Genomic DNA, 25,586 nt, shown 5'->3' with positions numbered 1-25,586 from the left:
GGAACCATGCTGTTCCTTTTGCGGCGCCATTGATGGTGCCAACAAGATCCTTAACAATGTCTTTCGGGTAGCCGACGGTGGACGCAGCAAACTCCAGTTCGGAAATCGTAACTTTCTTTAGAAGGTCCGGTTCTGGCTTCACTGCCTATGCTTGAATACATCTGAAACCCGTAACATTGTTCCTGGCAAGTGTATCTTCCTTAAAAAAAGAGCTTATAAGACTTATATAAACAAAAGTATATGGTTTGAAAACGTAACTGACAAATAGTACGTAATCCCAATGTTCCCGTGTAGATGCTTGCCCTGGTAACATTGTTCATGGCGAGTGTATCATCCTTAAAAAAAGAGCTTATAACACTTATATAAACAAAAGTATATGATTTGAAAACGTAACTCACAAATAGTACGTAATCCCAATATTCCCGTGTAGACGCTTGTCCCGGTACTGCCTCTTGTCCATTACATTGATTTACGACCAGGCTTATGTAAATAAATTGGGTTCATAACAATGTTTACTGTTCGCAAGTCATGGTCGGTAACAATGTTTTCTATTCACGATGCAAGGTCGGTAACAATGTTTTTGCATAACAATGTTCCCCTGATGACGCACGGTCGGGAACCATACTGTTCCTTTAGCTGGGCCATGGATGGTGACAACAGGATCCCTAACAATGTCTTCCGGGTAGCCGACGGTGGACTCAGGAAACTCCAATTCGGGAATCGTAACTTTCTTTAGAAGGTCCGGTTCTGCCTTCACAGCCTACGCTTGAATACATCCGAAACCCATAACATTGTTTCTGGCGAGTGTATCTTCCTTAATAAAAGAGCTTATAAGACCAATATAAACAAAACTATATGATTTGGAAACGTAACTCACAAATTGTACGTAATCCAAATATTCCCGTGTTGATGTTTGTCCCGGTCCTGCCTCTGGTCCGTTACATTGTTTTACGAAAAGGCTTATGTAAATATGTTAGGTCCGTAACAATGTTATCTGTTTGCAATACAGGTCTGTAACAATGTTTGATATCCGCGATGCAAGGTCGGTAACAATGTTTTGCAGAACAATGTTCCCCTGATGACGCACGGTCAGGAACCATGTTGTTCCTTTTGCTGCGCCATTGATGGTGCCAACAAGATCCTTAACAATGTCTTTCGGGTAGCCGACGGTGGATGCAGCAAACTCCAGTTCGGAAATCGTAACTTTCTTTAGAAGGTCCGGTTCTGGCTTCACTGCCTACGCTTGAATACATCTGAAACCCGTCACATTGTTCCTGGCGAGTGTATCTTCCTTAAAAAAGAGCTTATAAGACTTATATAAACAAAAGTATATGGTTTGAAAACGTAACTGACAAATAGTACATAATCCCAATGTTCCCGTGTAGATGCTTGTCCCGGTAACATTGTTCATGGCGAGTGTATCGTCCTTAAAAAAGAGCTTATAACACTTATATAAACAAAAGTATATGATTTGAAAACGTAACTCACAAATTGTACGTAATCCAAATATTCCCGTGTTGATGTTTGTCCCGGTCCTGCCTCTGGTCCGTTACATTGTTTTACGAAAAGGCTTATGTAAATATGTTAGGTCCGTAACAATGTTATCTGTTTGCAATACAGGTCTGTAACAATGTTTGATATCCGCGATGCAAGGTCGGTAACAATGTTTTGCAGAACAATGTTCCCCTGATGACGCACGGTCAGGAACCATGCTGTTCCTTTTGCTGCGCCATTGATGGTGCCAACAAGATCCTTAACAATGTCTTTCGGGTAGCCGACGGTGGATGCAGCAAACTCCAGTTCGGAAATCGTAACTTTCTTTAGAAGGTCCGGTTCTGGCTTCACTGCCTACGCTTGAATACATCTGAAACCCGTCACATTGTTCCTGGCGAGTGTATCTTCCTTAAAAAAGAGCTTATAAGACTTATATAAACAAAAGTATATGGTTTGAAAACGTAACTGACAAATAGTACATAATCCCAATGTTCCCGTGTAGATGCTTGTCCCGGTAACATTGTTCATGGCGAGTGTATCGTCCTTAAAAAAAGAGCTTATAACACTTATATAAACAAAAGTATATGATTTGAAAACGTAACTCACAAATAGTACGTAATCCCAATATTCCCGTGTAGATGCTTGTCCCGGTACTGCCTCTTGTCCGTTACATTGTTTTACGACCAGGCTAATGTAAATAAATTGGGTTCATAACAATGTTTACTGTTCGCAAGTCATGGTCGGTAACAATGTTTTCTATTCACGATGCAAGGTCGGTAACAATGTTTTTGCATAACAATGTTCCCCTGATGACGCACGGTCGGGAACCATACTGTTCCTTTAGCTGGGCCATGGATGGTGACAACAGGATCCCTAACAATGTCTTCCGGGTAGCCGACGGTGGACTCAGGAAACTCCAATTCCGGAATCGTAACTTTCTTTAGAAGGTCCGGTTCTGCCTTCACAGCCTACGCTTGAATACATCTGAAACCCCTAACATTGTTCCTGGCGAGTGTATCTTCCTTAATAAAAGAGCTTATAAGACTTATATAAACAAAACTATACTATTTGAAAACGTAACTCGCAAATACTACGTAATCCAAATGTTCCCATGTTGATGCTTGTCCTGGTTCTGCCTCTGGTCCATTACATTGTTTTACGAAAAGGCTTATGTAAATATGCTGGGTCCATAACAATGTTATCTGTTTGCAATAAAAGTCTGTAACAATGTTTGACATCCGCGATGCAAGGTCGGTAACATTGTTTTAAAAAACAATGTTCCCATGATGACGCACGGTCGGGAACCATGCCATTCCTTTAGCTGGGTCATTGATGGTGACAACAGGATCCTTAAGAATGTCTTTCGGGTAGCCGACGGTGGACACAGGAAACTCCAGTTCGGAAATCATAACTTTCTTTAGAAGGTCCGGTTCTGGCTTCACTGCCTACGCTTGAATTCATCTGAAACCCATAACATTGTTCATGGCGAGTGTATCATCCTTAAAAAAAGAGCTTATAACACTTATATAAACAAAAGCACATGATTTAAAACATAACTCACAAATAGTATGTAATCCCAATGTTCCCGTGTAGATGCTTGTCCCGGTACTGCCTCTTGTCCGTTATATTGTTTTACGACCAGGCTTATGTAAATAAGTTGGGTTCATAACAATGTTTTCTGTTCGCAAGTCATGGTCAGTAACAATGTTTTCTATTCACGATGCAAGGTCGGTAACAATGTTTCCTAATCGCAATGCAAGTTCTATAACAATGTTTGATATCCGCAATGCCAGGTCGGTAACAATGTTTTTACATAACAATGTTCCCCTGATGACGCACGGTCGGGAACCATACTGTTCCTTTAGCTGGGCCATGGATGGTGACAACAGGATCCCTAACAATGTCTTCCGGGTAGCCGACGGTGGACTCAGGAAAGTCCAATTCGGGAATCGTAACTTTCTTTAGAAGGTCCGATTCTGCCTTCACAGCCTACGCTTGAATACATCCGAAACCTTATAACATTGTTTCTGGTGAGTGTATCTTCCTTAATAAAATAGCTTATAAGATTATATAAACAAAACTATATGATTTGAAAACGTAACTCACAAATTGTACGTAATCCAAATGTTCCCGTGTTGATGCTTGTCCCGGTTCTGCCTCTAGTCCGTTACATTGTTTTCCGAAAAGGCTTATGTAAATATGTTGGGTCCATAACAATATTTTTATAACGATTTTATGGAAATCGGAACTTTCTTTAGAAGGTCCGGTTCTGCCTTCACAGCCTACGCTTGAATACATCCGAAACCCGTAATATTGTTCCTGGCGTGTGTATCTTCCTTAATAAAAGATCTTATAAGACTTATATAAACAAAACTATATGGTTTGAAAACGTAACTCACAAATAGTATGTAATCCAAATGTTCCCATGTTGATGCTTGTCCCGGTACTACCTCTGGTCCATTACATTGTTTTACGACCAGGCTTATGTAAATCTGCTGGGTACATAACAATGTTTCAGTAAAAATAATTCCTATTCGCAAGTCAAGGTCGGTAACAATATTTCCTATGCGCAATGCAAGGTCGGTAACAATGTTTCCTATGCGCAATACAAGGTCGGTAACAGTGTTTTACATAACAATGTTCCCCCTGATGACGCACGGACGGGAACCATGCTGTTCCTTTAGCTGGGCCATGGAAGGTCACAACAGGATCCCTAACAATGTCTTTCGTGTAGCCGACAGTGGACGCAGGAAACTCCAGTTCGGAATTGGTAACTTTCTTTAGAAGGTCCGGTTCTGGTTTCACTGCCTACGCTTGAATACATCTGAAACCCATAACATTGTTCATGGCAAGTGTATCATCCTTAAAAAAAGATCTTATAACACTTATATAAACAAAAGTATATGATTTGAAAAGGTAACTCACAAATAGTACATAATCCCAATGTTCCCGTGTAGATGCTTGTCCCGGTACTGCCTCTTGTCCGTTACATTGTTCTACGACCAGGCTTATGTAAATCTGCTGGGTACATAACAATGTTTCAGTAACAATGTTTCCTATTCGCAAGTCAAGGTCGGTAACAATGTTTCCTATGCGCAATGCAAGGTCGGTAACAGTGTTTTACATAACAATGTTCCCCCTGATGACGCACGGACGGGAACCATGTTGTTCCTTTAGCTGGGCCATGGAAGGTCACAACAGGATCCCTAACAATGTCTTTCGGGTAGCCGACAGTGGACGCAGGAAACTCCAGTTCAGAATTCGTAACTTTCTTTAGAAGGTCCGGTTCTGGTTTCACTGCCTACGCTTGAATACATCTGAAACCCATAACATTGTTCATGGCGAGTGTATCATCCTTAAAAAAAGAGCTTATAACACTTATATAAACAAAAGTATATGATTTGAAAAGGTAACTCACAAATAGTACATAATCCCAATGTTCCCGTGTAGATGCTTGTCCCGGTACTGCCTCTTGTCCGTTACATTGTTTTACAACCAGGCTTATGTAAATAAGTTGGGTTCATAACAATGTTTCTGTTTGCAAGTCATGGTCAGTAACAATGTTTTCTATTCACGATGCAAGGTCGGTGCAATGTTTCCTAATCGCAATGCAAGGTCTATAACAATGTTTGATATCCGCAATGCCAGGTCGGTAACAATGTTTTTACATAACAATGTTCCCCTGATGACGCACGGTCGGGAACCATACTATTCCTTTAGCTGGGCCATGGATGGTGACAACAGGATCCCTAACAATGTCTTCCGGGTAGCCGACGGTGGACTCGGGAAACTCCAATTCGGGTCAGTAACAATGTTTTCTATTCACGATGCAAGGTCGGTAACAATGTTTCCTAATCGCAATTCAAGGTCTATAACAATGTTTGATATCCGCAATGCCAGGTCGGTAACAATGTTTTTACATAACAATGTTCCCTTGATGACGCACGGTCGGGAACCATACTGTTCCTTTAGCTGGGCCATGGATGGTGACAACAGGATCCCTAACAATGTCTTCCGGGTAGCCGACGATGGACTCAGGAAACTCCAATTCGGGAATCGTAACTTTCTTTAGAAGGTCCGGTTCTGCCTTAACAGCCTACGCTTGAATACATCCGAAACCCCTAACATTGTTCATGGCGAGTGTATCATCCTAAAAAAAGAGCTTATAACACTTACATAAACAAAAGTATATGATTTGAAAACGTAACTCACAAATAGTACGTAATCCCAGTGTTCCCGTGTAGATGCTTGTCCCGGTACCGCCTCTTGTCCGTTACATTGTTTTACGACCAGGCTTATGTAAATAAGTTGGGTTCATAACAATGTTTTCTGTTCGCAAGTCACGGTCAGTAACAATGTTTTTTATTCACGATGCAAGGTCGGTAACAATGTTTCCTAATGGCAATGCAAGGTCTATAACAATGTTTGATATCCGCAATGCCAGGTCAGTAACAATGTTTTTACATAACAATGTTCCCCTGATGACGCACGGTCTGGAACCATCTTGTTCCTTTAGCTGGGCCATGGAGGGTGACAACAGGATCCCTAACAATGTCTTCCGGGTAGCCGACGGTGGACTCAGGAAACTCCAATTCGGGAATCATAACTTTCTTTAGAAGGTCCGATTCTGCCTTCACAGCCTACGCTTGAATACATCCGAAACCCATAACATTGTTTCTGGCGAGTGTATCTTCCTTAATAAAAGAGCTTATAAGACTTATATAAACAAAACTATATGATTTGAAAATGTAACTCACAAATAGTACATAATCCAAATGTTCTCGTGTTGATGCTTGTCCCGGTTCTGCCTCTGGTCCGTTACATTGTTTTACGAAAAGGCTTATGTAAATATGATGGGTCCATAACAATGTTTCTATAACAATGTTATCTGTTTGCAATACAGGTCTGTAACAATGTTTGATATACGCGATGCAAGGTCGGTAACAATGTTTTGCAGAACAATGTTCCCCTGATAACGCACGGTCGGGAACCATGTTGTTCCTTTAGCTGCGCCATTGATGGTGGCAACAGGATCCTTAACAATGTCTTTCGGGTAGCCGACGGTGGAAGCAGCAAACTCCAGTTCGGAAATCGTAACTTTCTTTAGAAGGTCCGGTTCTGCCTTCACAGCCTACGCTTGAATACATCCGAAACCCGTAACATTGTTCCTGGCGAGTGTATCTTCCTTAATAAAAGAGCTTATAAGACTTATATAAACAAAACTATATGGTTTGAAAACGTAATTCACAAATAGTACGTAATCCAAATGTTCCCATGTTGATGCTTGTCCCGGTACTACCTCTGGTCCGTTACATTGTTTTACGACCAGGCTTATGTAAATCTGCTGGGTACATAACAATGTTTCAGTAACAATGATTCCTATTCGCAAGTCAAGGTCAGTAACAATGTTTCCCATGCGCAATGCAAGGTCGGTAACAATGTTTCCTATGCGCAATGCAAGGTCAGTAACAATGTTTTACATAACAATGTTCCCCCTGATGACGCAAGGACGGGAACCATGTTGTTCCTTTAGCTGGGCCATGGAAGTTGACAACAGGATCCCTAACAATACCTTTCGGGTAGCCGACGGTGGACGCAGGAAACTCCAGTTCGGAATTCGTAACTTTCTTTAGAAGGTCCGGTTCTGGTTTCACTGCCTACACTTGAATACATCCGAAACCCATAACATTGTTTCTGGTGAGTGTATCTTCCTTAATAAAAGAGCTTATAAGACTTATATAAACAAAACTATATGATTTGAAAACATAACTCACAATGATTGAGCTTCGGTGGGATTTGAGAGAGAAGGACTTGGGCACTCCGTGCGCCCTTGCCATTGCATTTGGTGCATCGGTTTGAGTTCTCCACGTGATACGTGGAAGTTGCAAGTTGAGAAGCTTATTACTCTTGGGTGCTTGGTACCCTTGAGCTTGTTCCTCTTGGGTGCTTGGGTGCTCTAGACGGTTGGTGGTGTTTGGAGCTCAATCATTGTGGTGTAAAGCTCCGGGCAAGCATCAGGGTCTCCAGTTCGGTTGTGGAAATCGCCCCGAACAATTTGACGGGTTTCGGTGAGCGCCCCCAAGGGTTGCCAAAGTGTACGGGTTTGGTGACCGCCCCAAGGGTTGCCATTTTTACGGGTTCGGTGACCGCTCTCAAGGGTCCCTTAGTGGAATCACAACATCTTGCATCGTGCGAGGGCATGAGGAGATTATGGTGGCCCTAGTGGCTTCTTGGGGAGCATTGTGCCTCCACACAGCTCCAAATGGAGATTAGCATCCGCAAGGGCGTGAACTTCGGGATAAATCGTCGTCTCCGCGTGCCTCGGTTATCTCTTTCCCGAGCTCTTTACTTATGCCCTTTACTTTGTAATAGCCATATTGTTTCTTGTCATATATCTTGCTCTCACCTAGTAGTTTATCTTGCTTAGCATATGTTGTTGGTGCACATAGGTGAGCCTAGTTGTTGTAGTTTCTGCTTGAAAAGTTAGCTGATTATCTTTATAGGGTGACAAAAACTCTTATCTCAATGCTCAAGCTTCTAATGTGCTTTTCGATGCTTTGAGAAATGTATTTATATTTCAACTCATGCCGTTTCGGGATGCTCATGAGTTGTGGACAAAGCTTCAAGATAAATATGGTGTGTCCAGGATTTGTGGGGATGATTGTTCTCCCTCCACCTTCGGCCATGTTGCTTTCTCAACTTCTACTACATCACCCACATTTGGTTTGCCACAAGGTAATGACATGGTGAGTAGTGGTGGTCATTGCAATGATGATAGTGTGCTTATCATTGATGAGTCTTCATCACTATCTTATTGCAATGCTCCATCTTTGGACTTTAACACTTCATGCACCTTACATGTTTCTCATGCTTGTGTTGATAGTCCATGCATATCATGTGTAAATTGCTTGACTAAATCTCATGATGATATGCTTGCTATATCTTGTTGCCATGATAAAAATGCATGTATTTCCTCGAGTTGTTGTACTAACAATGTAGAGGAAACCCAACACTCCATGGAACAAGATGTGGTCTTGAATGGTGCTTCAAGGGATCCTACATCATCATCTATTGCATTTTGCCTTATGGCGAAGGCTTCAAAGGTATCTCCCACTTTGAATCTCAATATATCTTGTGATGATATTGATGATGGCAAGAGTGATGATGATGTCGATTATGATGAAGAGAATGATGATGTTGCCTCCTTAAAAGTTAAGGGGGAAATGATTTTTAAATCTCTTCTTAAGAATAAAATTGCTCGTTCCAACTTCATGGAAATCATGTCTATTGCTATTGAGGGCAGGAAATATATTGATGAGTTGGAATCTCGTCTTGAGGAACATGAGGTCACCATTGATAAAATGGAAGTTCATGAGTGTGATTACGCTAATGGGATTGCGGACCTCTCTCAATCTCTTGAACTTGAACAAACCACCAAGGAATCTCTTGAGAAGACTTTTGCTCTAGAATTATCTAGAGTGAAGGAATCTCATGATAGAGCTCTTGAGGTGGCCAATGTTTTTGAAACTAAAAATGCTAAGCTTGAAGTTGCTCATGCTAGACTCCTTGAGGATTTTGAGCACCTCGAAAATGGCTCAAGGGTCATCAAGGGTGAGCTCATCAAGCTCACCGACTCTCATGATCAACTTGAAGCTTCTTATTTAAAAGAGCTTGCCAAGTTGTCCTCTCCTATTGTTGTTAATGATGATGCTTGTGCTACTAACTCTATTACTTGTGAAGCATCCATTTTGAAGGAGAACGTTGAGCTATGGGCTCAACTTTAATTGCTGTCTAGAAATTTTGGGAAATTGGAAGAAAGCCATGAAAAGCTCTCAAGCTCTCATGATGATCTTCTAGTATCCCATAATGTGCTAAAGATAGCACATGAGGCCATGATTGCTAAGGTAACATCTAGTGAACCTCATGTGGACACTAGCACTACTTTTAGTCAAAATGCTATATTGCGTCCTCGCGGTTCATCCATGCATAACATTGGTACATCTTGTGATGAATTGCTTTCCTTGCCTTGTTTCTCTAACAATGAAGCTTATACTTCCTATAGTGCTTGTGTTGAGACTAACCATGTAGAGGAAATCAAAGAGCTCAAGGCCCAAGTCACCTCTTTGAAGAAAGATTTGGAAAAGTGTCATGAAGGGAAGGCCATACTCAACAATATCTTGAGTGTACAAATATTCCCCAATGACAAAGGTGGACTTGGATTCAACTCCAATAAGAAGAAGAAGTCCAAGGGCAACAATAAGAAGGGCCAAAAACAAGTCAAGAACTCAGCCAAGATCATTTGCTTCAAGTGCAAAATTGAAGGGCATCATGTTAAATCTTGCCCTTTGAAGAAGAAGGCCATTAGTGACAAGCAACAAGGGAAGCGGCCATGAGTTCACTCTCATTCTCAAACTCAAGTTGAAGAAAGGCCTCTTCCCAAGAAAACTCAAGCTAATGCTTCTCAAGTTGAGAAATCAAGTGACAAGAAAGTAAAGAGTAGACGTTGCTACCAATGTCGTGAAAAAGGTCACGTCACTTCTTCATGCACAAATGGTACCTTATCCAACCCTATTCTAATTGATGATATCTATTATCTTGGGAAGGATAAGGTTGGCAATGTGTTTGCCAAATTTGTTGGTGCTCAAAGTGGTGTGAAGAAAAGAACCATTTGGGTAGCCAAGCCTATTGTGACTAACCTCTTAGGACCCAACTTGGTTGGGGACCAACTAGCTCATACTTGATCAATAGGTGTTCTTGGAGATCAGTGGGGACTTGGCTACATTATGAAGAATTGAGGGGACTTCATCATTCTTATTGTCTCAAGCCAAGCCATTCGGACTATCAAGTTTCTATCTTATATCCAATGTTCCTCCTTGCGGTAACTCATGCTTAAAGTGTTTACATTGATAGTTACTTGCCCCTTTGCATGCTTGGTTTCGTTCCTTGCATGTGTTTGTATATGTTGTGCTTCCAACTTGATTATCTTGAGCAATCAAGTATGTGTGTGTTGGTTTGCACATCATGTACGTGTGTGTCATGCGTTGAGCCTTTTGCATCTTGTTTGTTTCTTAGTTGGCTCTTGTGAGAGATTAATGGAAATCCCGTTATGGGGTAGTGATGTGCTTTGTGCACCTCACAATCCTATAAATGTGTGTACATGAGTAATACCATCTAATATTGATATTTCAAGATTATCTAGTCGCTATGTGGTATGTCTTCTCATGAGAAATTGAAATTCTAAGTAGTTCATTAATTATCTCTTGTTGGATCCTTTCATTTGCCTCTTGTTTATCCTTAATTGGTATCACATTATGGGGGAGTAATATGCTATGTGTATATTACTAGCCTAGAAAATGTGTACATTTGAGATATTGTCACCTAGACTTGATATTGTAAATTATCTTGTTCCTAGGTGGCATGTTAGCTCTACAAGTTGTAATTTGCTTTTTGTTTGGTGTGAAGATGATGTCGGATATCCTTGCTCTCTACCACCGGGAATTATTTCCATTTACTTCTTGTCTTTTGACAAATGGTACTCACTTGTGTGGTAGAATTTATTGATCATCTTTACATTGGCTTTTGCTTTTATTTGCCTTTTCTCTTGTCAACGAATGTATCAACTCCCTTTGTCTTCCATACCACTTGTGGATCTTGTTTATTTCTTGATCTTGTCTAGTGTTTTCTAGATATAGTGAAAGTGGTGATCCCACCTTGTGCATTTTGTATTCAAATGCAAATTCTCTATAATGCACTAGTCTTGGGGGCGCTATCCTATTTTCTATAAAACACTCATCTTGCGATCCTTATCAAGTGTGTGTTGGTGGAAGGCAAGCCGTTTTCGTTTTGGTACTTTGTGCCATCATGAAACTTTGTAGAGAGCTTGGTTTGTCTGGTATTATCCTCTCTTTTGGGATTTTTGATATCTTTTATTTTGAGTGTATCAATGGATATCTCATTTCTTGATGTATCTTTTATGGGTATCCTCCAAGTTATGTTTTATTCATTTGATATCTTTTCTTCACTTGGTTTTTCTTTGTCATTTGGTATCGGTTCTTGAAGGTCTTGAGCATGCATATTTACTTCATGTAGTCTATGTGGCATGCCTTCTTTATTTTACCTAATATATAGGGAAACTCCACCAAGTCTCAAATTGCATGAGATGTGCATGAAATTCATTTCCTTCTCTTTATGCACGTATTTATGTGGAGTTTGTCCTATGTATATTGATGCTTCTAACTCTTTGGTCCCAATGAGTTTGGGTACCATTTTGTTTGTGTTGTTGTTCTAGGAACAATTGGAGATGCATTGGATGCTCGACTCACTCATAAGGAAGGTGGTGTCACCATGTGCTTATTGGAGTCAAGCTAGGATGCTCAATGAACTACTATCTACTACCTTCAATTGGTTTCTTCTAAATCCTCCCAATGATATCTCGGTAACAAGTATCTATTCATGCATTATTTTCTTGCATTCAACCTTGTGTAGGTTGCATCTTGGCATTCTATTCATTCCATCTTGTGATACTTGTTTCCTTTCTCAAAGCATCTCAATGACAATCACATGTTGCTAGTTGTGATGTCTTTGATGGTTGTATGGTAGGAATTCATTTATATACAGTAAGACCATACTGTTCCTTTAGCTGGGCCATGGATGGTGACAACAGGATCCCTAACAATGTCTTCTGGGTAGCCGACGGTGGACTCAGGAAACTCCAATTCGGGAATCGTAACTTTCTTTAGAAGGTCCGGTTCTGCCTTCACAGCCTACGCTTGAATAAATCCGAAACCCATAACATTGTTTCTTGCGAGTGTATCTTCCTTAATAAAAGAGCTTATAAGACCTATATAAACAAAACTATATTATTGGGAAACATAACTCACAAATTGTACATAATCCAAATGTTCCCGTGTTGATGTTTATCCCGGTTCTGCCTCTGGTCCGTTACATTGTTTTACGAAAAGGCTTATGTAAATATGTTGGGTCCGTAACAATGTTTCTATAACAATGTTATCTGTTTGCAATACAGGTCTGTAACAATGTTTGATCTCCGCGATGCAAGGTCGGTAACAATGTTTTGCAAAACAATGTTCCCCTGATGACGCACGGTCGGGAACCATGATGTTCCTTTTGCTGCGCCATTGATGGTGCCAACAAGATCCTTAACAATGTCTTTCGGGTAGCCGACGGTGGACGCAGCAAACTCCAGTTCGGAAATCGTAACTTTCTTTAGAAAGTCCGGTTCTGGCTTCACTGCCTACGCTTGAATACATCTGAAACCTGTAACATTGTTCCTGGCGAGTGTATCTTCCTTAAAAAAAGAGCTTATAAGACTAATATAAACAAAAGTATATGGTTTGAAAACGTAACTGACAAATAGTACGTAATCCCAATGTTCCCGTGTAGATGCTTGTCCCGGTAACATTGTTCATGGCGAGTGTATCATCCTTAAAAAAAGAGCTTATAACACTTATATAAACAAAAGTATATGATTTGAAAACGTAACTCACAAATAGTACATAATCCCAATATTCCCGTGTAGATGGTTGTCCCGGTACTGCCTCTTGTCCGTTACATTGTTTTACGACCAGGCTTATGTAAATAAATTGGGTTCATAACAATGTTTACTGTTCGCAAGTCATGGTCGATAACAATGTTTTCTATTCACGATGCAAGGTCGGTAACAATGTTTTTGCATAACAATGTTCCCATACTGTTCCTTTAGCTGGGCCATGGATGGTGACAACAGGATCCCTAACAAAGTCTTCCGGGTAGCCGACGGTGGACTCAGGAAACTCCAATTCGGGAATCGTAACTTTCTTTAGAAGGTCCGGTTCTGCCTTCACAGCCTACGCTTGAATACATCCCAAACCCATAACATTGTTTCTGCCGAGTGTATCTTCCTTAATAAAAGAGCTTATAAGACTTATATAAACAAAACTATTTGATTTGAAAACGTAACTCACAAATAGTTCGTAATCCAAATGTTCCCGTGTTGATGTTTGTCCCGGTTCTGCCTCTGTTCCGTTACATTGTTTTACGAAAAGGCTTATGTAAATATGTTGGGTCCGTAACAATGTTTCTATAACAATGTTATCTGTTTGCAATACAGGTCTGTAACAATGTTTGATATCCGCGATGCCAGGTCGGTAACAATGTTTTTACATAACAATGTTCCCATACTGTTCCTTTAGCTGGGCCATGGATGGTGACAACAGGATCCCTAACAATGTCTTCCGGGTAGCCGACGGTGGACTCAGGAAACTCCAATTCGGGAATCGTAACTTTCTTTAGAAGGTCCGGTTCTGCCTTCACAGCCTACGCTTGAATACATCCAAAACACATAACATTGTTTCTGGCGAGTGTATCTTCCTTAATAAAAGAGCTTATAAGACCTATATAAAAAAAACTATATGATTTGGAAACGTAACTCACAAATTGTACGTAATCCAAATGTTCCCGTGTTGATGTTTGTCCTGGTTCTGCCTCTGTTCCGTTACATTGTTTTACGAAAAGGCTTATGTAAATATGTTGGGTCCGTAACAATGTTTCTATAACAATGTTATCTGTTTGCAATACAGGTCTGTAACAATGTTTGATATCCGCGATGCTACGTCGGTAACAATGTTTTGCAGAACAATGTTCCCCTGACGATGCACGGTCGGGAACCATGCTGTTCCTTTAGCTGCGCCATTGATGGTGCCAACAGGATCCTTAACAATGTCTTTCGGGTAGCCGACGGTGGAAGCAGCAAACTCCAGTTCAGAAATCGTAACTTTCTTTAGAAGGTCCGGTTCTGGCTTCACTGCCTACGCTTGAATACATCTGAAACCCGTAACATTGTTCCTGGCGAGTGTGTCTTCCTTAAAAAAGAGCTTATAAGACTTATATAAACAAAAGTATATGGTTTGAAAATGTAACTGACAAATAGTACGTAATCCAATGTTCCCGTGTAGATGCTTGTCCCGGTAACATTGTTCATGGCGAGTGTATCATCCTTAAAAAAAGAGCTTATAACACTTATATAAACAAAAGTATATGATTTGAAAACGTAACTCACAAATAGTACGTAATCCCAATATTCCCGTGTAGATGCTTGTCCCGGTACTGCCTCTTGTCCGTTACATTGTTTTACGACCAGGCTTATGTAAATAAATTGGGTTCATAACAATGTTTACTGTTCGCAAGTCATGGTCGGTAACAATGTTTTCTATTCACGATGCAAGGTCGGTAACAATGTTTTTGCATAACAATGTTCCCCTGATGACGCACGGTCGGGAACTATACTGTTCCTTTAGCTGGGCCATGGATGGTGACAACAGGATCCCTAACAATGTCTTCCGGGTAGCCGACGGTGGACTCAGGAAACTCCAATTCGGGAATCGTAACTTTCTTTAGAAGGTCCGGTTCTGCCTTCACAGCCTACGCTTGAATACATCCGAAACCCATAACATTGTTTCTGCCGAGTGTATCTTCCTTAATAAAAGAGCTTATAAGACTTATATAAACAAAACTATATGATTTGAAAACGTAACTCACAAATAGTTCGTAATCCAAATGTTCCCGTGTTGATGTTTGTCCCGGTTCTGCCTCTGGTCCGTTACATTGTTTTACGACCAGGCTTATGTAAATCTGCTGGGTACATAACAATGTTTCAGTAACAATGATTCCTATTCACAAGTCAAAGTCGGTAACAATATTCCCTATGCGCAATGGAATGTCGGTAACAATGATTCCTATGCGCAATGAAATGTCGGTAACAATGTTTCCTATTCGCAATGCAAGGTCGGTAACAATGTTTTACATAACAATGTTCCCCCTGATGACGAACGGACGGGAACCGTGCTGTTCCTTTAGCTGGGCCATGGAAGGTGACAACAGGATCCCTAACAATGTCTTTCGGGCAGCCGACGGTGGACACAGGAAACTCCAGTTCGGAATTCGTAACTTTCTTTAGAAGGTCCGGTTCTGGCTTCACTGCCTACGCTTGAATACATCTGAAACCCATAACATTGTTCAAGGCGAGTGTATCATCCTTAAAAAAAGAGCTTATAACACTTATATAAACAAAAGTAACAATGTTCCCGTGTAGATGCTTGTCCCGGTACTGCCTCTTGTCCGTTACATTGTTTTACGACCAGGCTTATATAAATAAGTTGGGTTCATAACATTGTTTACTGTTTGCAAGTCATGGCCGGTAACAATGTTTTCTATTCACGATGCAAGGTCGATAACAATGTTTCCTGACCGCAATTCAAGGTCTATAAGAATGTTTGATATCCGCAATGCCAGGTCGGTAACAATGTTTTTACATAACAACGTTCCCCAGATGACATACGGTCGGGAACCATACTGTTCCTTTAGCTGGTCCATGGATGGTGACAACAGGATCCCTAACAATGTCTTCCGGGTAGCCGACGGTGGACTCAGGAAACTCCAATTCGGGAATCGTAACTTTCTTTAGAAGGTCCGGTTCTGCCTTCAGAGCCTACGCTTGAATACATCCTAAACCCATAACATTGTTTCTGGCGAGTGTATCTTCCTTAATAAAAGAGCCTATAAGACATATATAAACAAAACTATATGATTTGGAAACGTAACTCACAAATTGTACGTAATCCAAATGTTCCCGTGTTGATGTTTGTCCCGGTTCTGCCTCTGTTCTGTTACATTGTTTTACGAAAAGGCTTATGTAAATATGTTGGGTCCGTAACAATGTTTCTATAACAATGTTATCTGTTTGCAATACAGGTCTCTAACAATGTTTGATATCCGCGATGCTAGGTCGGTAACAATGTTTTGCAGAACAATGTTCCCCTCAAGACGCGCGGTCGGGAACCATGATGTTCCTTTAGCTGCGCCATTGATGGTGCCAACAGGATCCTTAACAATGTCTTTCGGGTAGCCGACGGTGGAAGCAGCAAACTCCAGTTCAGAAATCGTAACTTTCTTTAGAAGGTCCAGTTCTGGCTTCACTGCCTACGCTTGAATACATCTGAAACCCGTAACATTGTTCCTGGCGAGTGTATCTTCCTTAAAAAAAGAGCTTATAAGACTTATATAAACAAAAGTATATGGTTGGAAAACGTAACTGACAAATAGTACGTAATCCCAATGTTCCCGTGTAGATGCTTGTCCCGGTAACATTGTTCATGGCGAGTGTATCATCCTTAAAAAAAGAGCTTATAACACTTATATAAACAAAAGTATATGATTTGAAAACGTAACTCACAAATAGTACGTAATCGCAATATTCCCGTGTAGATGCTTGTCCCGGTACTGCCTCTTGTCCGTTACATTGTTTTACGACCAGGCTTATGTAAATAAATTGGGTTCATAACAATGTTTACTGTTCGCAAGTCATGGTCGATAACAATGTTTTCTATTCATGATGCAAGGTCGGTAACAATGTTTTTGCATAACAATGTTCCCCTGATGACGCACGGTCGGGAACCATACTGTTCCTTTAGCTGGGCCATGGATGGTGACAACAGGATCCCTAACAATGTCTTCCGGGTAGCCGACGGTGGACTCAGGAAACTTCAATTCGGGAATCGTAACTTTCTTTAGAAGGTCCGGTTCTGCCTTCACAGCCTACGCTTGAATACATCCGAAACCCGTAACATTGTTCTTGGCGAGTGTATCTTCCTTAATACAAGAGCTTATAAGACTTATATAAACAAAACTATATGATTTGAAAACGTAACTCACAAATAGTTCGTAATCCAAATGTTCCCGTGTTGATGTTTGTCCCGGTTCTGCCTCTGGTCCGTTACATTGTTTTACGACCAGGCTTATGTAAATCTATTGGGTACATAACAATGTTTCAGTAACAATGATTCCTATTCACAAGTCAAAGTCGGTAACAATGTTTCCTATGCGCAATGCAATGTCGGTAACAATGATTCCTATGCGCAATGAAATGTCGGTAACAATGTTTCCTATTGGCAATGCAAGGTCGGTAACAATGTTTTGCATAACAATGTTCCCCCTGATGATGAACGGACGGGAACCATGTTGTTCCTTTAGCTGGGCCATGGAAGGTGACAACAGGATCCCTAACAATGTCTTTCGGGTAGCCGACGGTGGACACAGGAAACTCCAGTTCGCAATTCGTAACTTTCTTTAGAAGGTCCGGTTCTGGCTTCACTGCCTACGCTTGAATACATCTGAAACCCATAACATTGTTCATGGCGAGTGTATCATCCTTAAAAAAAGAGCTTATAACACTTATATAAACAAAAGTAACAATGTTCCCGTGTAGATGCTTGTCCCGGTACTGCCTCTTGTCCGTTACATTGTTTTACGACCAGGCTTATATAAATAAGTTGGGTTCATAACACTGTTTACTGTTTGCAAGTCATGGCCGGTAACAATGTTTTCTATTCACGATGCAAGGTCGGTAACAATGTTTCCTGACCGCAATTCAAGGTCTATAACAATGTTTGATATCCGCAATGCCAGGTCGGTAACAATGTTTTTACATAACAATGTTCCCCAGATGACGTACGGTCGGGAACCATACTGTTCCTTTAGCTGGGCCATGGATGGTGACAACAAGATCCCTAACAATGTCTTCCAGGTAGCCGACGGTGGACTCAGGAAACTCCAATTCAGGAATCGTAACTTTCTTTAGAAGGTCCGGTTCTGCCTTCACAGCCTACGCTTGAATACATTCGAAACCCATAACATTGTTTCTGGCGAGTTTATCTTCCTTAATAAAAGAGCTTATAAGACCTATATAAACAAAACTATATGATTTGGAAACGTAACTCACAAATTGTACGTAATCCAAATGTTCCCGTGTTGATGTTTGTCCCGGTTCTGGCTCTGTTCTGTTACATTGTTTTACGAAAAGGCTTATGTAAATATGTTGGGTCTGTAACAATGTTTCTATAACAATGTTATCTGTTTGCAATACAGGTCTGTAACAATGTTTGATATCCGCAATGCTAGGTCGGTAACAATGTTTTTACATAACAATGTTCCCCAGATGACGTACGGTCGGGAACCATACTGTTCCTTTAGCTGGGCCATGGATGGTGAGAACAGGATCCCTAACAATGTCTTTCGGGTAGCCGACGGTGGACTCAGGAAACTCCAATTCGGGAATCGTAACTTTCTTTAGAAGGTCCGGTTCTGCCTTCGGAGCCTACGCTTGAATACATCCTAAACCCATAACATTGTTTCTGGCGAGTGTATCTTCCTTAATAAAATAGCTTATAAGACCTATATAAACAAAACTATATGATTTGGAAACGTAACTCACAAATTGTACGTAATCCAAATGTTCCCGTGTTGATGTTTGTCCCGGTTCTGCCTCTGTTCCGTTACATTGTTTTACGAAAAGGCTTATGTAAATATGTTGGGTCGGTAACAATGTTTCTATAACAATGTTATCTGTTTGCAATACAGGTCTGTAAGAATGTTTGATATCCGCGATGCTAGGTCGGTAACAATGTTTTGCAGAACAATGTTCCCCTGACGACGCACGGTCGAGAACCATGCTGTTCCTTTAGCTGCGCCATTGATGGTGCCAACAGGATCCTTAACAATGTCTTTCGGGTAGCTGACGGTGGAAGCAGCAAACTCCAGTTCAGAAATCGTAACTTTCTTTAGAAGGTCCGGTTCTGGCTTCACTGCCTATGCTTGAATACATCTGAAACCCGTAACATTGTTCCTGGCGAGTGTATCTTCCTTAAAAAAAGAGCTTATAAGACTTATATAAACAAAAGTATATAGTTTGAAAACGTAACTGACAAATAGTATGTAATCCCAATGTTCCCGTGTAGATGCTTGTCCCGGTAACATTGTTCATGGCAAGTGTATCATCCTTAAAAAAAGAGCTTATAACACTTATATAAACAAAAGTATATGATTTGAAAATGTAACTCATAAATAGTACGTAATCGCAATATTCCCGTGTAGATGGTTGTCCCGGTACTGCCTCTTGTCCGTTACATTGTTTTACGACCAGGCTTATGTAAATAAATTGGGTTCATAACCATGTTTACTCTTCGCAAGTCATGGTCGATAACAGTGTTTTCTATTCATGATGCAAGGTCGGTAACAATGTTTTTGCATAACAATGTTCCCCTGATGACGCACGGTCGGGAACCATACTGTTCCTTTAGCTGGGCCATGGATGGTGACAACAGGATCCCTAACAATGTCTTCCGGGTAGCCGACGGTGGACTCAGGAAACTCCAATTCAGGAATCGTAACTTTCTTTAGAAGGTCCGGTTCTGCCTTCACAGCCTACGCTTGAATACATCCGAAACCCATAACATTGTTTCTGCCGAGTGTATCTTTCTTAATAAAAGAGCTTATAAGACTTATATAAACAAAACTATATGATTTGAAAACGTAACTCACAAATAGTTCGTAATCCAAATGTTCCTGTGTTGATGTTTGTCCCGGTTCTGCCTCTGGTCCGTTACATTGTTTTACGACCAGGCTTATGTAAATCTATTGGGTACATAACAATGTTTCAGTAACAATGATTCCTATTCACAAGTCAAAGTCGGTAACAATGTTTCCTATGCGCAATGCAATGTCGGTAACAATGATTCCTATGCGCAATGAAATGTCGGTAACAATGTTTCCTATTCGCAATGCAAGGTCGGTAACAATGTTTTACATAACAATGTTCCCCCTGGTGACGAACGGACGGGAACCATGCTGTTCCTTTAGCTGGGTCATGGAAGGTGACAACAGGATCCCTAACAATGTCTTTCGGGTAGCCGACGGTGGACGCAGGAAACTCTAGCTCGGAATTCGTAACTTTCTTTAGAATGTCCGGTTCTGGCTTCACTGCCTACGCTTGAATTCATCTGAAACTCATAACATTGTTCATGGAGAGTGTATCACCCTTAAAAAAGAGCTTATAACACTTATATAAACAAAAGTAACAATGTTCCCGTGTAGATGCTTGTCCCGGTACTGCCTCTTGTCCATTACATTGTTTTACGACCAGGCTTATGTAAATAAGTTGGGTTCATAACACTGTTTACTGTTCGCAAGTCATGGCCGGTAACAATGTTTTCTATTCACGATGCAAGGTCGGTAACAATGTTTCCTGACCGCAATTCAAGGTCTATAACAATGTTTGATATCCACAATGCCAGGTCGGTAACAATGTTTTTACATAACAATGTTCCCCAGATGACGCACGGTCGGGAACCATACTGTTCCTTTAGCTGGGCCATGGATGGTGACAACAGGATCCCTAACAATGTCTTCCAGGTAGCTGATGGTGGACTCAGGAAACTCCAATTCGGGAATCGTAACTTTCTTTAGAAGGTCCGGTTCCGCCTTCACAGCCTACGCTTGAATACATCCGAAACCCATAACATTGTTTCTGGCGAGTGTATCTTCCTTAATAAAAGAGCTTATAAGACCTATATAAACAAAACTATATGATTTGGAAACGTAACTCACAAATTGTACGTAATCCAAATGTTCCCGTGTTGATGTTTGTCCCGGTTCTACCACTGGTCCGTTACATTGTTTTACGAAAAGGCTTATGTAAATATGTTGGGTCCGTAATAATGTTTCTATAACAATGTTATCTTTTTGCAATACAGGTCTGTAACAATGTTTGACATCCGCGATGCAAGGTCGGTAACAATGTTTTGCAGAACAATGTTCCCCTGATGACGCACGGTCGGGAACCATGATGTTCCTTTAGCTGTGCCACTGATGGGGCCAACAGGATCCTTAACAATGTCTTTCGGGTAGCCGACGATGGACGCAGCAAACTCCAGTTTGGAAATCGTAACTTTTTTTAGAAGGTCCGGTTCTGGCTTCACTGCCTACGCTTGAATATATCTGAAACCCATAACATTGTTCCTGGCGAGTGTATCTTCCTTAAAAAAAGAGCTTATAAGACTTATATAAACAAAAGTATATGGTTTGAAAATGTAACTGGAAAATAGTACGTAATCCCAATGTTCCCGTGTAGATGCTTGTCCCGGTAACATTGTTCATGGCGAGTGTATCATCCTTAAAAAAATAGCTTATAACACTTATATAAACAAAAGTATATGATTTGAAAACGTAACTCACAAATAGTACATAATCCCAATATTCCCATGTAGATGCTTGTCCCGGTACTGCCTCTTGTCCGTTACATTGTTTTACGACCAGGCTTATGTAAATAAATTGGGTGCATAACAATGTTTACTGTTCGCAAGTCATGGTCGGTAACAATGTTTTCTATTCACGATGCAAGGTCGGTAACAATGTTTTTGCATAACAATATTCCCCTGATGACGCACGGTCGGGAACCATGTTGTTCCTATAGATGGGCCATGGATGGTGACAACAGGATCCCTAACAAGGATACCGAGTTTTGTTTCTTGGAGGACCAGGACACAAGGGATATATCTAGAATTTGACAAGTACCCGAAGAGGCCTTTCTATCAACCTTGTCACCAGCATAGTCCGAATCGAGTAGCCAACAAGATCAAAATAAGACCTCTTAGAATACCAAATGCCAAAGTTTGGGGTATGAATTAAGTATAGCACTTTCCATTTCAATGCCTTGAGATGACACTCTTTGGGGGCCGCTTTATATCGTGCACACATGCACAAACTTAGCATAATGTCGGGACGGGAGGACCATAGATATAACAATGAACCAATCATAGAGTGGTAAACCTTTTGGTCAACCGGTTTGCCATCCTTAGTCAAGTCAAGATGTCCTTGTGCTTTCTTGCAGTTGAACTTGTTGAAAAGGTCCTTGGAATACTTTGTTTGAGAAACAAAGGTACCTTCCTTAGTTTGCTTGATTTGCAAACCCGACGAAAAATTTGAGTTCACTCATCATAGACGTCTCAAACTTCTGCGACATTAGCATTCCAAACTTTTCACTAAAATGGGGGTTAGTACAACCAAATACCACATAAATTTGGCACACAAATAATTCACCATTAACCCTTTTAGTAAAAACTATATAATCAATCTTCCCAATTTTAAAGCCTTTTTCAATACGGAACTTGGTCAAGAATTGATACCATGCCCTAGGAGCTTGTTTAAGACCATACTAGGTCCTCCTCACTTATTCCAGCACCCATCCACTTTGTCTTCCTCCAGAAAAAAATCATCCGGTTGATCATCTTGCTGCTATTTTCGATCTCCTTGTGCAAAGGTCCATTTCTAAAACTAGTTTGGTGATTGTTCTTCGGTATGTGACTCCTCCAATGGTTCAATTGGTTTTTTTCTAGTGCTTTATTTATTGCAAATTTTTGCTGCTGTGGTGACCTTGTTCCTGAGCTTGCATATCAAATTTATATGGTCCAAAGTAGTTGCTATCAATTTTGTTGAGTTTGGTTCACTTTTTTTTAGTCACTAAAAATTTCAAAAAAATTCAGAGGGAGAAAATGATGAGAAGATTGTTGAGAGGCTCTTCGAGCCGAGGTTCGAAGGAAAATTAAAATGAGGAGAAGAAGAAGCCCAAGTACAACCTCCCTCACACCGCGGAGGTTTGGCCGTGTGAATGGCCAAGTGATGCATTCTTGGAGGCACACAAATAATTCACCATTAACCCTTTTAGTAAAAAGTGTATAATCAATCTTCCCAATTTCAAAGCCTTTTTCAATACGGAACTTGGTCAAGAATTGATACCATGCCCCAGGAGCTTGTTTAAGACCATACTAGGTTAAAGAACATGCGGTGCCCTCATGTTTGGTTTTGGTAATTGATGACAATCTCTATGGACTAATGGTTGCCTTGAGTTATATTTGAAGGTTTTGTCCATATGATTTTCTTGAAGTCCATGTGTTGGTTTCAAGGAGTTTATGAGTTGACCAAGGTGCTATTAAGGAATTATCCAAAGATTGGTCATGTGAGTGTTGAGCTTATTGCAAGCATGTCTTGAAGAAGAAGATTGTGTGATCATTCAGTTTACCTTCAAGACATCATCCAAATGAAGAGAGTTGGAAAGATTCAGGGTTGATCAAGACTAAGTCAAGAGTGAGTCAAGTTGATCAAATCACAAAGTGTTGAAGATGTACCGAGAGGGATCAAGTGATCCCATGGTATGGTAAGCATTGTCAATTACGCTCTGTGTACTAACCCATGGTCTTCGTGAGAGTTCTTTATGGGGTTAGGATGCGGTGTGCAAGTTCAAGTGATGCATCATAAAGATATCAAGTGCTTAAAGCTTGCCACCCATTGTGGTGACAATGGACTTGTGAAGATGAGCCGAAGAGTGGCTCACCCATAGTGGACTATGGGGGAGCAATCATCTAGTCTTCATCGAGCCAACGCAATCAAGAAATGTGGTCCAACTTGAGGGAGTCAAGTTCATCATCATCTAGCTCAAGTGGACCATGTGCAAGGCACAGGTTTTCCCTTGATAGGTTTTCTATTTTACCGGTCTCATGGTGGTAGTTGGAAGACCGGGTTATAGGATCGTTTGCCGTACTATCAAGGGGGGCTCTCAAATTGGTAGCTTGATCGTATTGTTAGTAGAGAGCTCAAACCATTGCATCCTTGCATCATGTTTCTTCATTATTATTTGGTTCTCTTTGTGAGTCTTAGAGCTTATGGTCATCTTGATGACAAGCTTGAGTTCATCGAAAATGGAGTTCACATGCGTCTTCTATGATGTTTTCGGTGTTGGAGGTTTTACCAGTCTTATCTGAGAAAGGGTTCTCACCATTTTATTATGGGCCTTTTCTAATTTGCTTCCTCTTGATATTTCTTTAAAGATTGTATTAGCCCTTGTCGCTAGCTTTCCAACAAACTTGGTTTCATCGAATTCGGAGTCCGTTTGCAAAAGTTGTGGCAGTTTTGGTGTTCTGAAAAGGCTGCAGCGGTTCTACCGCGAATTGGAGCGGATGTAATTTTTGACTACCGCTCCAGAGCGGTACTACTGTGGCTCCTACAGTGGTAGTACCGCTCCGGACCAAAAACTCGTCCCACGTCCTGTGGTGGTAGGCCTGGATGTATTTTATTAGTACTGCTCGCAAGCAGTAGTACCGCTACCCTTATCAGTAGTACCGCTACCCCTAGCGGTAGTACCGTGAGGTCAAGCGGTACTACCGCTCCAATGGTTCTTCTGGCCTTTTTGCCTCCTCACTATTGTGTTTCAAAGGGGTACCGCTCCTTGGAGCGGTAGTACCGCTCTGTGTGGGTTGTGAGCATAACGGTTGGATTTTTTCCCACCTATAAAAGGGGGTCTTCTTCCCCAATGAACCTTATCTCTTTAGCTCGTGTTCTTCCCCCATTGTTGACCTTCTTCGAGCTTGCTAACTCTCAATCCCTCCATGGATTCTTGCTAGTTTTGAGGGAAAAGAGAGAGGAGATCTAGATCCACATTTCCACCAATCACTTTCTCCTCTATGTGAGGGGAACCCCTTGGATATAGATCTTGGAGTTCTTGGTGTTCTCCTTCTTGTTCTTCCTCTCATTTTCCTCCCAAGCATTAGTTGCTTCGGTGGAATTCGGGAGAGAAGGACTTGGGCACTCTGTGTGCCCAACTATTGCATTTGGTGCATCGGTTTGAGTTCTCCACGATGATACGTGGAAGTTTCAAGTTGAGAAGCTTATTACTCTTGGGTGTTTGGGCACCCGAGAGCTTGTTCCTCTTGGGTGCCTTGGCGCCCTAGACGGTTGGTGTTGTTCGGAGCTCAATCGTTGTCGTGTAAAGATCCGGGCAAGCGTCGGGGTCTCCAATTAGGTTTTGGAGATAGCCCCGAGCAATTTGACGGGTGCCAGTGACCGCCCCCAAGGGTTGCCAAAGTGTACGGGTTTGGTGACCGCCCCCAAGGGTTGCCATTTGTACGGGTTCGGTGACCGCCCTCAAGGGTCCCCTAGTGGAATCACGGCATCTTGCATTGTGCGAGGGCGTGAGGAGATTACTGTGGCCCTAGTGGCTTCTTGAGGAGCATTGTGCCTCCACACCGCTCCAAATGGTGATTAGCATCCGCAAGGGTGTGAACTTTGGGATACATCGTCGTCTCCGCGTGCCTCAGTTATCTCTTACACGAGCCCTTTACTTATGCACTTTCCTTTGTGACAGCCATATTGTTTCTTGTCATATATCTTGCTATCACTTAGTTGTTTATCTCGCTTACTATAAGTTGTTG

The sequence above is a fragment of the Triticum aestivum genome, chromosome 5B (assembly GCF_018294505.1).
Source record: "Triticum aestivum cultivar Chinese Spring chromosome 5B, IWGSC CS RefSeq v2.1, whole genome shotgun sequence".
Lineage (NCBI taxonomy): Eukaryota > Viridiplantae > Streptophyta > Magnoliopsida > Poales > Poaceae > Triticum > Triticum aestivum.
Note: the sequence above shows the minus strand (reverse complement) of the source record.